General features: G+C 43.8%; 1 protein-coding gene across 1 annotated transcript in view; it reads right to left on the reverse strand.

Moving 5' to 3' along the window:
- Nucleotides 1-12,102, reverse strand: part of LOC126252038 (tyrocidine synthase 3) — a 144,044-nt gene extending 131,942 nt beyond the window's left edge. Inside the window, exon 1 of the mRNA XM_049952828.1 lies at nt 11,955-12,102. The gene's annotated coding sequence lies outside the window, so the exon portion shown is untranslated. The remainder of the gene's footprint in view (nt 1-11,954) is intronic.
- Between the last annotated feature and the right edge of the window lie 1,091 nt (nt 12,103-13,193).

Raw genomic sequence — 13,193 nt, forward strand, 5'->3', positions numbered from 1 at the left:
GGATGAACGTGCTGGAAAGGTAGGGCGACCGCGTACGGCAACCACAGAGGGCAACGCGCAGCTAGTGCAGCAGGTGATCCAACAGCGGCCTCGGGTTTCCGTTCGCCGTGTTGCAGCTGCGGTCCAAATGACGCCAACGTCCACGTATCGTCTCATGCGCCAGAGTTTACACCTCTATCCATACAAAATTCAAACGCGGCAACCCCTCAGCGCCGCTACCATTGCTGCACGAGAGACATTCGCTAACGATATAGTGCACAGGATTGATGACGGCGATATGCATGTGGGCAGCATTTGGTTTACTGACGAAGCTTATTTTTACCTGGACGGCTTCGTCAATAAAGAGAACTGGCGCATATGGGGAACCGAAAAGCCCCATGTTGCAGTCCCATCGTCCCTGCATCCTCAAAAAGTACTGGTCTGGGCCGCCATTTCTTCCAAAGGAATCATTGGCCCATTTTTCATATCCCAAACGATTACTGCATCACGCTATCTGGACATTCTTCGTGAATTTGTGGCGGTACAAACTGCCATAGACGACACTGCGAACACCTCGTGGTTTATGCAAGATGGTGCCCGGCCACATCGCACGGCCGACGTCTTTAATTTCCTGAATGAATATTTCGATGATCGTGTGATTGCTTTGGGCTATCCGAAACATACAGGAGGCGGCGTGGATTGGCCTCCCTATTCGCCAGACATGAACCCCTGTGACTTCTTTCTGTGGGGACACTTGAAAGACCAGGTGTACCGCCAGAATCCAGAAACAATTGAACAGCTGAAGCAGTACATCTCATCTGCATGTGAAGCCATTCCGCCAGACACGTTGTCGAAGGTTTAGGGTAATTTCATTCAGAGACTACGCCATATTATTGCTACGCATGGTGGATATGTGGAAAATATCGTACTATAGAGTTTCCCAGACCGCAGCGCCATCTGTTGTTGACAATTGTATCTACTGTAATTTCGAAAGTTTGTCTCCCTGAAAATGTACTGTTGTCCCAAGCATATTGCAACAAACGGTGTATTTCTATCTCTGCTCGTTTAGTTTGTATTGCCTTTTCAAATATACCGGTCATTTTTGAAACACCCTGTATGTGTTCCGTATACTCAGCTAGAGGTTCTGCGTGCATTGCGTCATCAGTTATGTGCGCGCCTGAGCTAAGTTTTCCACTGTTGCGGTTAATGAAACGAATAAGTCAGTGCGTTGTTTAATGATGTTATATTGTGTGATGGCCAGCGTCCACGCAATAAACACAAGGTTAAATGGTCGCAAGCACCATAAACGAGTACCACAACTTAAAAAGAAAAGGAAAAAAACGCTGTTACACGTGCCGCGCTTGATAAGTATTTTCAACACTACGGACGCCAAACTGGTTCCTTTCTGTGAGGTTACATGTACTGTTGCGCGCTGCTTTTCCTCTCCAGAAGAACACGAGTTGCGAATCAGTGTTTAGAATGAGTCGTGCCTCGTTGGAGAGAACATGGCGTCCTTGAGGCACGGTCCACTGGTCGTATTCGCCACGCATCTTGACAGGTTCTCCTTTCCGCGCATTAGACACACACATTACCAGTGGCCCGACATAATCGGCCAGTTGTAAGCACCTAGTGGGAGAAAAAGCGTGCTTGCTGCAAGACCCGACACCATTTGCTCGGCAAACATTGGCCGATTATGTCTCGTCGCTGATGAAGTTAACAGTATTGAAGAGGAGAAGTGATCCTTGGCCAACCTGATATGGGTTGACGTGGCGTATCTTCGTTGCTTTGGAGCGACCAGGTGACCTCTATCTATAATCGAGCTATGGCTAATCGCCCAGATGTCCTAGCCATCACCACTGGCTCCTAATTATATTCTTGGCGACAGTGGCTTTGTGGTGATTGTGGTCTAAGAAGTTTCTCTCTGCTTAATTTTTCATCTACAATTACAGGACGCATCCTAGGAGATTAAAAAGACGAAGTTAGTTACTTTTCAAAAGTAAACTTCTTTAGTTGAAACTACGGAAGTGTTTATCGGTAACCACGCAACGGTCGGATTTTGACGTCACCCGACCGCTACCACGGAGTCGCGCCGATGTGTGTTACGGAGCTATACAGTAGATTTGGCACTGTTGATTTATGTAGCACTAAGACGGACAAATTATCTAACTTTTTTCTTTCTGCTTATCTGTTGAAGTATTTTGTGTGTTTTTAAATTTCTATACCCTCTCTGTACATCATTATAGATAACTCTTATCATCTGCACGAGCTCTGAGGTTATTATTAACATTGTCTGCTGAGTTATTAATACATAACATCAACAGAGAATGTCCCAAGAAACTTGCCTGCTGCACCCCAGAGATTATTTCTACATTTGTCGCTGACTTTTCATCCAAGATAGCATGGTGCGGTCTACTTAAGATGATATGATGAAACCAGTCACAACTTTCTTTTGATAACGCATTTCATCTTACTTTCGTTAAGAAGCGTTTGTGTGGCACTGAATTGGTGTGTACCACTCGTTAAGAATCACACTGGGAATGGCATTTACCACAATACAGCACAATATCGTCTAAAGGGCACACGATCCCCATTCTAGTCAAAGTTGATGTAACTTGCTAGTAAATGTAACTAATTATCAACCCACACGTTACTGGCCTTTCTGTGCACCACTCTGCCAGGGAATGGTTTACTGCAACTACCAGACATTTTGAAAGTCTCGTAAGTGTATCAGCTTTCTTGTTTACTTCCTAATGTCCACTCAGTTAAGCCCATCAAAAAGAGCTTTGTTCTCCGTCTTGCGTCACGTCTTCCTCCTACTAAGGACCTTCTTGTCGCCTTAATGTGGTACCAAATCGCCGAAGGTTGCTAAATCAACAGATAACCCGCGTCTTTCTGATTACGATTCAGTAAGTTTCCGGACGCTAAAGTCAAGTTTGTTTATATTTACCTTCTTTACCCTGCAACTGCACACGGGTAGTCATTTACAGACAATCAAAAACTGACATCAAATGATTTGATACCTTCGAATGACACAGATTCACATCAAAAGCCATTAGAGCTAAGCTGCATATTCGTCTTGTCTTCTCGGTCAGTACAAACAGGAGGTGGAGACAGATGAAGATTTTTGGCAGTCGTAGTCCCAACAGTGATACATAGATTCCTTTCATTAAATCATATCATCAAATGCATCACTTACAAGACCGACGCATAAAATACTGTTAGAGTATTTTTGGACTTTGTGATACCAGGTCAACTGCCAATTGACAATAGTTTGTGACCACCTTCTTCAAACTGATTTAAGAATTAACGTCTCTCGATTTTAATACACTTCCACGAGAAGCACTTTAATTTGATCGTCGTTTGTCGTCGGCATTTTGGGTTCTGTCCCGTTTGCCCGAGAAATTGCCTTTTGTGACCATATTTATTTCCAAAGTACGGCGAAATCTTATCATTTCCGAGACCAGAACTTAATCAGAAACACTAAAAAAGTAAAAACTTCTGCAAAAAAAAATGAGAACTTGATGAGAAAATATTTGTTCCAGCAAAAAAACTGGCAAGTCGAACGATGTAATAAAAATATCCGTAATTACCGTCAAATTTTTCTCACGAATATTTTGCATGTCATTGCCCTCAATATACTGAAATGCTTGTTAATGAAGTGCAGGGAAAGAGCTTTGCAACACTATTCATTCGAGAATACAGAGCTCATCTCCTTTTCTGATGTAAGTGTTAAACTCTCACTTTCGGCTTCTTGACGTATGCTATAACTGCCCTCATAAACGTCAGCAGGTATCAATAATGGAAGACGTTATTGCAGAAACTATGTCGGTATTCCGCTGATATGATCGATGACATGAAGGAGAAACTTGTGGTGTTCATTCCAGAGACAGGTTCGATGCAGCTCTTCATTCTGTTCTATCCGGTTGGAACCTCTTCATCTCTGCATAACTACCGCAACTTACATCCATTTGAAGTTGCTTACTTCATTCAAGCTTTGGTTTTTCTTTGCAATTATAACCCCTCCGGTTCTAGGCGCTACAGTCTGGAACCGCGCGACTGCTTCGGTCGCAGGTTCGAATCCTGCCTTGGGCATGGATGTGTGTGATGTCTTTAGGTTAGTTAGGTTTAAGTAGTTCTAAGTTCTAGGGGACTAATGACCTCAGAAGTTAAGTCCCATAGTGCTCAGAGCCATTTGAACAATTTTTGAACCTCCCCCCCCCCCCTACCCCCCCCCCCCCCCCACACACACACACACTCATACACTTCCTTCCATTCAAATGGTTCAAATGGCTCTGCGCACTATGGGACTTAACATCTGAGGTCATCAATCCCCTAGACTTAGAACTACTTAAACCTAACTAACCTAAGGACATCACACACATCCATGCCCGAGGCAGGATTCGAACCTGCGACCGTAGCGGTCGCGCGGTTCCAGACTGAAGCGCCTGCCTAGAACCGCTCGGCCACAGCGGCCTTCCTTCCATTACCAGACTGAAAATTCCTTACACCTCACGATGTGTCATATCAACCAACCGCGTCTTTTACTTAAGTTGAGCCATAAATTTCTGTCTTCCCCAATTCAATTCAGTAACTCCTTATTTGCCGCGCGTGGTAGCCGTGCTGTTTGAGGCGTCTTGTCACGGTTCGCGCGGCTCCCCCCGTCTGAGGTTCGAGCCCTTTAAGTTAGATTAAGTAGTGCGTGAGCCTAGGAACCGATGAATTCAGCAGTTTAGTCCCATAGTCCTTACCACAGATTTCCAAAACTCCTTATTTGTTATCTGATCTACCCATGTATCACCGGAATTCTTCTGTAGCACCACTTCTCAAAAGCTCCTGTATTCTTCTTGTGCGAGTTGTCTATCTTCCACGTTTCACTTTTAGTCTTATAAGATAAGCCGTTGTGTAGTATTGCCTCGTGTATTCCTGCATTCCTCCGGAACTCAAACGCATTCTCCCCAAGATCGGCCTCTACCAGTTTGTCATTCTTCCGTTAACAATTCGCGTCATTGTTTTGCAGCCAAGACCTAGACCGAGCCGGCCGCGGTGGTCTCGCGGTTCTAGACGCGCAGTCCGGAACCGTGCGACTGCTACGGTCGCAGGTTCGAATCCTGCCTCGGGCATGGATGTGTGTGATGTCCTTAGGTTAGTTAGGTTTAAGTAGTTCTAAGTTCTAGGGGACTAATGACCTGAGAAGTTGAGTCCCATAGTGCTCAGAGCCATTTGAACCATTTGAACCTACACCGAGGCGAGAAAAGTGTTGGGATAGCGATATCCACATATGCAGATGGCAGTAGTATCGGGTACACAATGTATAAAAGGGCAGTGCGTTGGCGGAGCTGTCATTGGTATTCTAGTGGTTCATGTAAAAATGTCCTACGTGACGGACTTTACACACTCTGAACGCGGAATGGTAGTTGAAGCTAGACGCATGGGACGTTCCATTTCGGAAATCGTTAGGGAATTTAATATTCCAAGATCCACAGAGTCAGGCATTACCTCTCGCACGGACATAGATGTGACCGACAGCCTTGACTTAACGAACGAAAGCTGCGGTTTTTGTGTGGAGTTGTCAGTGCTACAAACAAGCAACACAGCGTGAAATAACCGCAGAAATCAGTGTGGGACGTACACCGAACGTATCCTTTAGGACAGTGCGGGCGGCGAAATGTGACGCTATTGGGCTGTGGCAGTAGACGACCGACCCGAGTGCTTTTGGTAGCAGCACGACATCGCCTGCAGCGCCTCTCCTGGACTCCTGACCATATCTGTTGGACCCCAGACGACTGGAAGACCGTGGCCTGGTGAGATGAGCCCCAATTTCAGTTGGTAAGAGCTGATGGTATGGTTCGATTGTGATGCAGACCCTACGAAGCCGTGGACCCAAGTTGTCAGCAAGGCACTGTGCAAGCTGGTGGAGGCTCCTTAATGATATCGGCTGTGTTTGCATGGAATGAACAGGGTCCTTTGGTCCAACTGAAGCGATCATTGACTGTAAATACTTATTTTCGGCCACCTGGAGACCATTTGCAGCCATTCATGGACTTCATGTTCCCAAATAACGTTGTCATGTCACCTGGCCACAGTTGTTCGCAATTGGGTTGAAGAATTCGAATGGATGATTAGGCCAGCCAGAACGCCCGACATGTATTACATCGATCATTCGTGCGATGTAGTCGAGAGGTTAGTTCGTCCACAAAACCGTGCACTGGCGACACTTTCGCATTTATGGACAGCCGGCCAGGGTGGCCGAGCGGTTCTAGGCGCTACAGTCTGGAACCGCGCGACCGCTACTGTCGCACGTTCGAATCCTGCCTAGGGCATGGATGTGTGTGATGTCCTTAAGTTAGTTAGGTTTAAGTAGTTCTAAGTTCTAGGCGACTGATGAACTCAGAAGTTAGGTCCCATAGTGCTCAGAGCCATTTGAACCATTTATGGACAGCTGTAGATACGGCATGGCTCAGTATTTCTGCAGGGGACTTCCAACGATTTATTAAGTCCATGCCACATAGAGTTGCCGTACTATGAGGGGAAAAAGGAGGTCCGTCACGATATTAGGAGGTGTACCCTGAGTTTTGTCACATCAGTGTATTAAACTGATGATTCAGTAGTACTCCCATCTGTCAGCAGCTGTCCTCTTTGGGCCTGCAATTATTACATTCTTCCCGAAGCCTGAGTGTATTTCGCCTGTCTCATATATCTTGCACGCCAAATGGAATAGTTTTGTAATGGCTGGCGCTCCCAAGAATCTCAGTAATTATCAGGGAATGACGTCTACTCCGGCGGCGTCTTTCCACTTAGATAGATCAGTGCTCTGTCAATTTCTTCTCGCAGTGTTATATCTCCCATCTCGTCTTCACCTAGTCCTCAAGTTTCTTCCCCTTAAATACACCATCTATTTATTTATTCCATCTTTCACCTTTCACTTCTTTGCTTGGTACTGGCTTGCCATCTGAACTTTTGATGTTCATACAGTTGCTTCTATTTTCTCCAAAAGCCTCTTTAGAAACTTAAATAAGAATAACCAGTTTTTTAAGCCTGTATACCATATTTTCGTACCAAAAGCTTCAAATGTTCAAATGGCTCTGAGCACTATGGGACTTAACATCTGTGGTTATCACTCCCCTAGACTTAGAACTACTTAAACCCAACAAACCTAAGGACATCACACACATCCATGCCCGAGGCAGGATTCGAACCTGCGACCGTAGCAGCAGCGCAGTTCCGGACTGGAGCGCCTAGAACCGCTCGGCCACAACGGTCCGCCCAAAAGCTTCGTTTATCCCGATTTTTATAGTGCAAGATCGTTCTTTCAAGGTGCAATCCACGATTAGATGCCATGTCTGTGTACTCATATTGGTAACTGTGTTGAATTTGGACGTTATACAACTTGTACTCATTGTCTTGCACGTTTCAGTTCACTCGAAAACGCCTCTATAACCGCCAGACCTTTCACTAAAACCCAGTCTCAACTGACATACAGTCTCAACTGATATGATGTCATGCTTTATTAAATAAGGGTGAAACCTGAAACATCTTTTTCTACTGCAAGTCCATAATCTTAAACACTGCACAGTTAGTCTGATAAATTTCTGTATACAATAGTCTGAACATGCACGAAATTATTTGCTCGATGTTGAGCAGCAGTCTTCTTTTCAAGAAAACACATCTGTAGAATATACCACTCTTGTTACTGTGCTCTCTATTTTGCTGGAACGATTGCCGTCAGCGTCTCGCTTCCAGCTGCATCCCCCGTTGCGCTTAGTAAGCTAAACACACGCTTGTGGAATCTGTTACCGGGCATCCGTCTGGATAGAGGTTTCTCGTGAAGACAGAACCCAGTACATCATTCCCGTAGGGGAGACATCAGAAGGGAAAGCACCGTCTGGCGAACCGCTAGACAGTACGACGGAAACGTCGCTACGTGTGTTGCTCAGCAGAAAACATTGAAATGAATCTCGGATTCTTCACGGAGAACGCGGGTATATGCGAAGAGGAAGCATCGGGAGAAAATTTCGACGAAATTGAAATCCTGCATGTTTTCAGCATTTGCTGCCATTAATTATAAAAAATGGCTCTGAGCACTATGGGACTCAACTGCTGAGGTCATTAGTCCCCTAGAACTTAGAACTAGTTAAACCTAGCTAACCTAATGACATCACAAACATTCATGCCCGAGGCAGGATTCGAACCTGCGACCGTAGCGGTCTTGCGGTTCCAGACTGCAGCGCAATTAATTATAAGTATAAGCAAACGTAATGTCGTTATCCAAATAACACGTTTGTCCAGCCATACGCGATATTTCATTAGATTAGCCAAAATTCGAAATATTCACGCTATGCTGTCAGCAAAGACTTAAACAGAAACAATGACGTAAATTGTCTAATTGTGAGTAAGGAAAATGTTGGGCTATACATCGTCTTTTTGTTTTATATGATATCGTGGAAGAAAGCCCTGCAGAACCTAAGTTTCAAGAGAATAATCACGTAGATCATAAATGTTTTGGGCCTAATTTTCATTTCAATAATTATTATATAAGACATGTATTTTCCAGAACTGAATGAAACGTGATCCATTGTTTAATTGCATAAACGTGCCGAAAAATGTTTGGTCAATGATTTCCATAATAGGACGAACACAATTCCCATCATAATGTTAGCCCAATCTTTTTTTCTGCTTTTTAGACAACGCAGCGAAGAAGCGCTTACAAGATGTACTATCCTAGAGTATTCTTCCTCCTAGTGATTATGAAGTCTTTTACGAAACAAGATGTACAACAGGCACTGTTCGAGTTTACAGGATTATTAGGCATAGAGTGGCATAGATACCCTCGACAGTTGGCGGAAGGAGAAGCTGAAACAGCGAAACCATTTGTTAGGCTCATCAATGATTATATTACTGCTTTCCACACACATATGACGCAAAGTCAAATAAATATGGTATCATACAGAGAAATATAGACAGGAAGGAGGGAGATGAAGACTGTAACGTAATGTCCCGTCAACGTCAAGGTCATGCGAGGCGGTGCAGGGACTAGGGAAGGAAATCGGCCATGTAAAGGAACCATATCGCGATTCTTATTGTTTCCATAGCCTTGGTAAATAGTAACGTAAGCTGTTAAACATTTTGTTATAGAATTTCCCTACACTGAGCTTTGTTTTATTTTTATTTATTTATTTGCTACCGATTTGGAAGCGACTACAGCTTCATCTTCATGCACTTAGCATTGTGACCGATGTGATACATCAAGTACATCCCGTTAACGTACTTCAGCATCTACATCTACATGTATACTCTGCAAACCACCGTAAATCAGTGCTTTCCATTTTACCATTTAGTAGAGTTTCAAACCATTCAATTCCTGTTTGAAGCGCATGAAAAATGTCTGCTTAAACACCTTTGTGTGCGCTGTAAATGTTCTATTCATTTCCTCGTGATTTGTAGGGTAGCGATTGGTGTTTAACGTCTCTTCGACAACGAGATTATTACAGTCGGGGGAGTGATACGAAGGGCGTGTAAGCGATAACTGTTTACGCCGTACCACAGTGGTGTAGGCGAAGCCGAGACGAACAGTTTTTATGAGAGACACCTGCTGTCTACCAAGCCGGAAAACAACCTCAGATTGGCCTACAAAAACCAACTAAGCTACAGCGCATGCGCGCTGTGTGAGATTGAGAATATCCTCCGGCCCACTTACGCCACTGGCCTACCGTTTGAAATTCTTTTCTGGCTACAATCGTCGTTGAACATTGAACAAATTTCGTTCTTACACTTACAAATTGTAAAATTGCCGCTTGTGTCAATTTTACTCAAAAGCTTCTGAATTTTAAGAGTGTAATATTAACGATTAAATCGTTTTATTTCTCTGGGCTTCTTACCACGAGACCACTATGCTTGCAAAGTTTAAATTTGGCTGCAATTGTAAACTTATTTAGATTCTACAGAACGTTTACATATGTCTTTTTTCTTTAAATACCTCAAGGGAAAATTTAAATTTAATTAAATGAAAATTTTCAAAAATCTGACTGACTAGGCGGTTTTCGTATCGACTCCCCTTTCACCACCGTGGCACGTAAACAGTTGTCGTTCTTTGCAACTTGTATTCGAGGGTTGCTCACTTAATAGCGGTTCCTGAAACTTCGTAAACAGACTTCTTCGGCAGTTTGTGTCTATATTCAAGCGACTGCAAGCCCAGATTTTTCAGCATCTACGTGGCGCTCTGGCTTGGGTCAACAAGTCTGTGAATTCTGTGACCATTCGTCCTACCGCACTTTCAATACGTTCAGTATCCCCCCCCCCCTCTAGCATTGCTTTTTCATCAACAGTAGTTGTCGATACCAGTATTATTTTTCGAATTTTGGATAGATCAATATTATCTCAGCTGCTTTTCTGAAAACTTTCATATAATTTTACACATAATATGTTACATTTCAAGCTAAAATTTATGAAAAGGAATTACTTTATTTTCTATGTTACAGTCAATAAGTACTAGCTCTGAATATACAGTTAATTTTTTTTTTTTTAGAAATATTAGAAATTACGAATTATTTGGCACACTTGAAATTTCTATTATTAATTACTCAATCTAGTACTGTTCATTATGTCTATTTCTGGGTTCATTTATGAAATAATAATCGAAACTAATAGAAATTCATTTGTCAAGAAAAATTATGAACCCTTTGGAATACTGTTATTTCCGCTAAGTGAGGCAGTAGTAAGCATGCCTCTCACGTGATCGGACGTATTTTTGTATTTTGGGTGAACAATGTAATTTCGGCTCTGTTATGTGAAATTCAAAAGACTGCGCGCTATACTAAAATGTGACAAAATATATTAACGTAACAACAAAAATTTTGCAATAACAATTTTCAAATTTATTTAGATCAATTCAACCACGAGGACCTAAAATTTGACGGCTGGACAAGAAGAACTGGAGCCAACTCTACAGGAAAAGCTAAGTAAACTAGAAAGTTTATTGTAATTTTGGCTCCACTCAAATTTTTCATAAAATACTTTGCTTATTGTGAACAATAATTATAATTAGGAAGGAGGGGGGAGATTAAACCCCTCAGTTGTAGTACCTATATATCTGATAGCTGTAACTATTATTTACCGGTTCCCTTCAGATCACCGAAGTTAAGCGCTGCCGGGCTGGGCTAGCACCTGGATGGGTGACCGTCCGGTCTGCCGAGCGCTGTTGGTAAGCGGGGTGCCTTGTGAGGCAAACTGAGGAGCTACTTGATTGAGAAGTAGCGGCTCCGGTTTTGGAAACTGACATACGGCCGGGAGAGCGGTGTGCTGACCACATGCCAGACCATATCCGCATCCAGTGACGCCTATGGGCTGAGGATGACTCGGTGGTCGGTCGGTACCGTTGGGCCTCCATGGCCTGCTCGGGAGCAGTTTAGCATAGTTTATAATTGTTATATGTATGTCGTATAGCTACTACATCAGATAACGCTGGAGTACATTAACAAGATATACTTGTCGTAGTATATCACATCAATACAGCGCCAACGTGCCTGAAATTGCAACTGTAGCTGCTTCGATATCGATTAAAAAAGTTAAAAAATAACTGTGGAGTAAAACTAGAAAGAGAGTGGCCTTTATTCTCCAAAACAAAATTTCGGAATTCGTCTTAAACGACTAGGTGTGACTGCAGAAAGGTTTAATATGATTGGCCTCCCAACTGCAAGTCAAATGCCGCACCGTCTGCTGCACCTCGCGCACCAACAATGAGTTGAACAGGAGAGAGAGAGGGAAACAAATGATCCAGCACACGCCGAACCATCCGCTGAACACAGTACAGTAGTATGCGGACTTCAAACGCACTTTTTCGAGATACAAATTTTCTGTCACTTGAACTAATTTTCGTCGCGTCTTCTTCGCGTCACCGCGCATCGTTGACCCAGCTCCTGACGTAACGAGTGTAATGCTGTGGGGTTCACGTACACTGCACAAGGCCGGCGGTGCCTTACCTGCGTGTAGGACAGTAGAAAGCTGCGGTCTGTGCTCACTGCTCGGCCACCACCGCGAAGCGCTCTGTCAGTCGTCACCGGCGCCGCTGTCCGCTGTTGCCCTCTCCAAGCGGCGACGCAGAATGCAAAGCATTCGCGCGCATGCGGCCGTCGCGTTATATACGGCGCGCAGCTGACATACGCTCGCGGAGAAAGGCGCGCCAGGGGCAGGACGAGCGCCGAGAGACAACACAGTGCAGCTAGATGAGGGGGGGCGGACAGGGGGGAGGGGGGCAGGCTGTCCGTCCTTCCCCGTCCCCACCACCGCGCGCTGTGTCAGCGGCCGGGCCGGCGCGTGCGAATCTCCAGGGACCGCTACGGACCTGTAGTGCGCTCTACGTCACTCTCAAGCAGGGGCGGATCCAGGATCTCTCGGTCGGAGGGGGGGGGGGGCAAATTTTTTGGTACCTGCCTTCCTAAAAATTAATTCCAAATAAAAGCATTAATACTCTTCTTCTTCTTCTGCTTTTACGGCCTCATTGGACCACTTCAGTCAATCATTTCTGGTCCTCTTCTTTGGTATTTTCCCCTTCCGAGTGGCCCAGTATCTCTTCATTCGTTCCGATGCTTTTCGTCGTTCCTTATCTGTAAATACCCTTTTCATTGTATGTCGTTTGTCAATTTTTGGTTTAAATCTTATTTCTGTGTCCCTCAACTTCTTTAAATTTGGCGTTTTGTTCTGCAAATCATCCAGAGTTATTTCCAGTTCTTCCATATCCTCTCTTATTTCCTTAAGCCATCCTCCTTGCTGTTTCAAATTCCAGAGTTTCTCAATAATTTTCCTTGATAATCTGGTTTCTGGTGTCCTCAGAATGTGACCACAAAAAGAGATCCTTTTCTTTCGTATAGTATCAGTGATGGGCTCCAGTTCTCTGTATACCACTTCATTTGGAACTATCCGCCATTGCCCAGCTTTTTGATATTTCTTATTTATGCATGTTCTAGCAATTATTCTCTCTACTTTTAAAATTTTGTCAATTCTGTTTTTCTGGGTGACTTTAAAAAGAGTTTCACTTCCGTATGTAACCTCTGGTTGAACCACCGTCTTGTAATGTTTTAATTTTGTTTTAATTGATAGACATTTTTTATTGTACGTAGACCATGTTTGTTTTTGAGCTTTTATCATTTTATTAGTTCTTGCTCGCCATGCTGGTTTCTCGTCCAATTTATGTGTTATAATTTCACCCAGGTATTTAAATT

This window comes from Schistocerca nitens, chromosome 4 (assembly GCF_023898315.1).
Source record: "Schistocerca nitens isolate TAMUIC-IGC-003100 chromosome 4, iqSchNite1.1, whole genome shotgun sequence".
NCBI lineage: Eukaryota > Metazoa > Arthropoda > Insecta > Orthoptera > Acrididae > Schistocerca > Schistocerca nitens.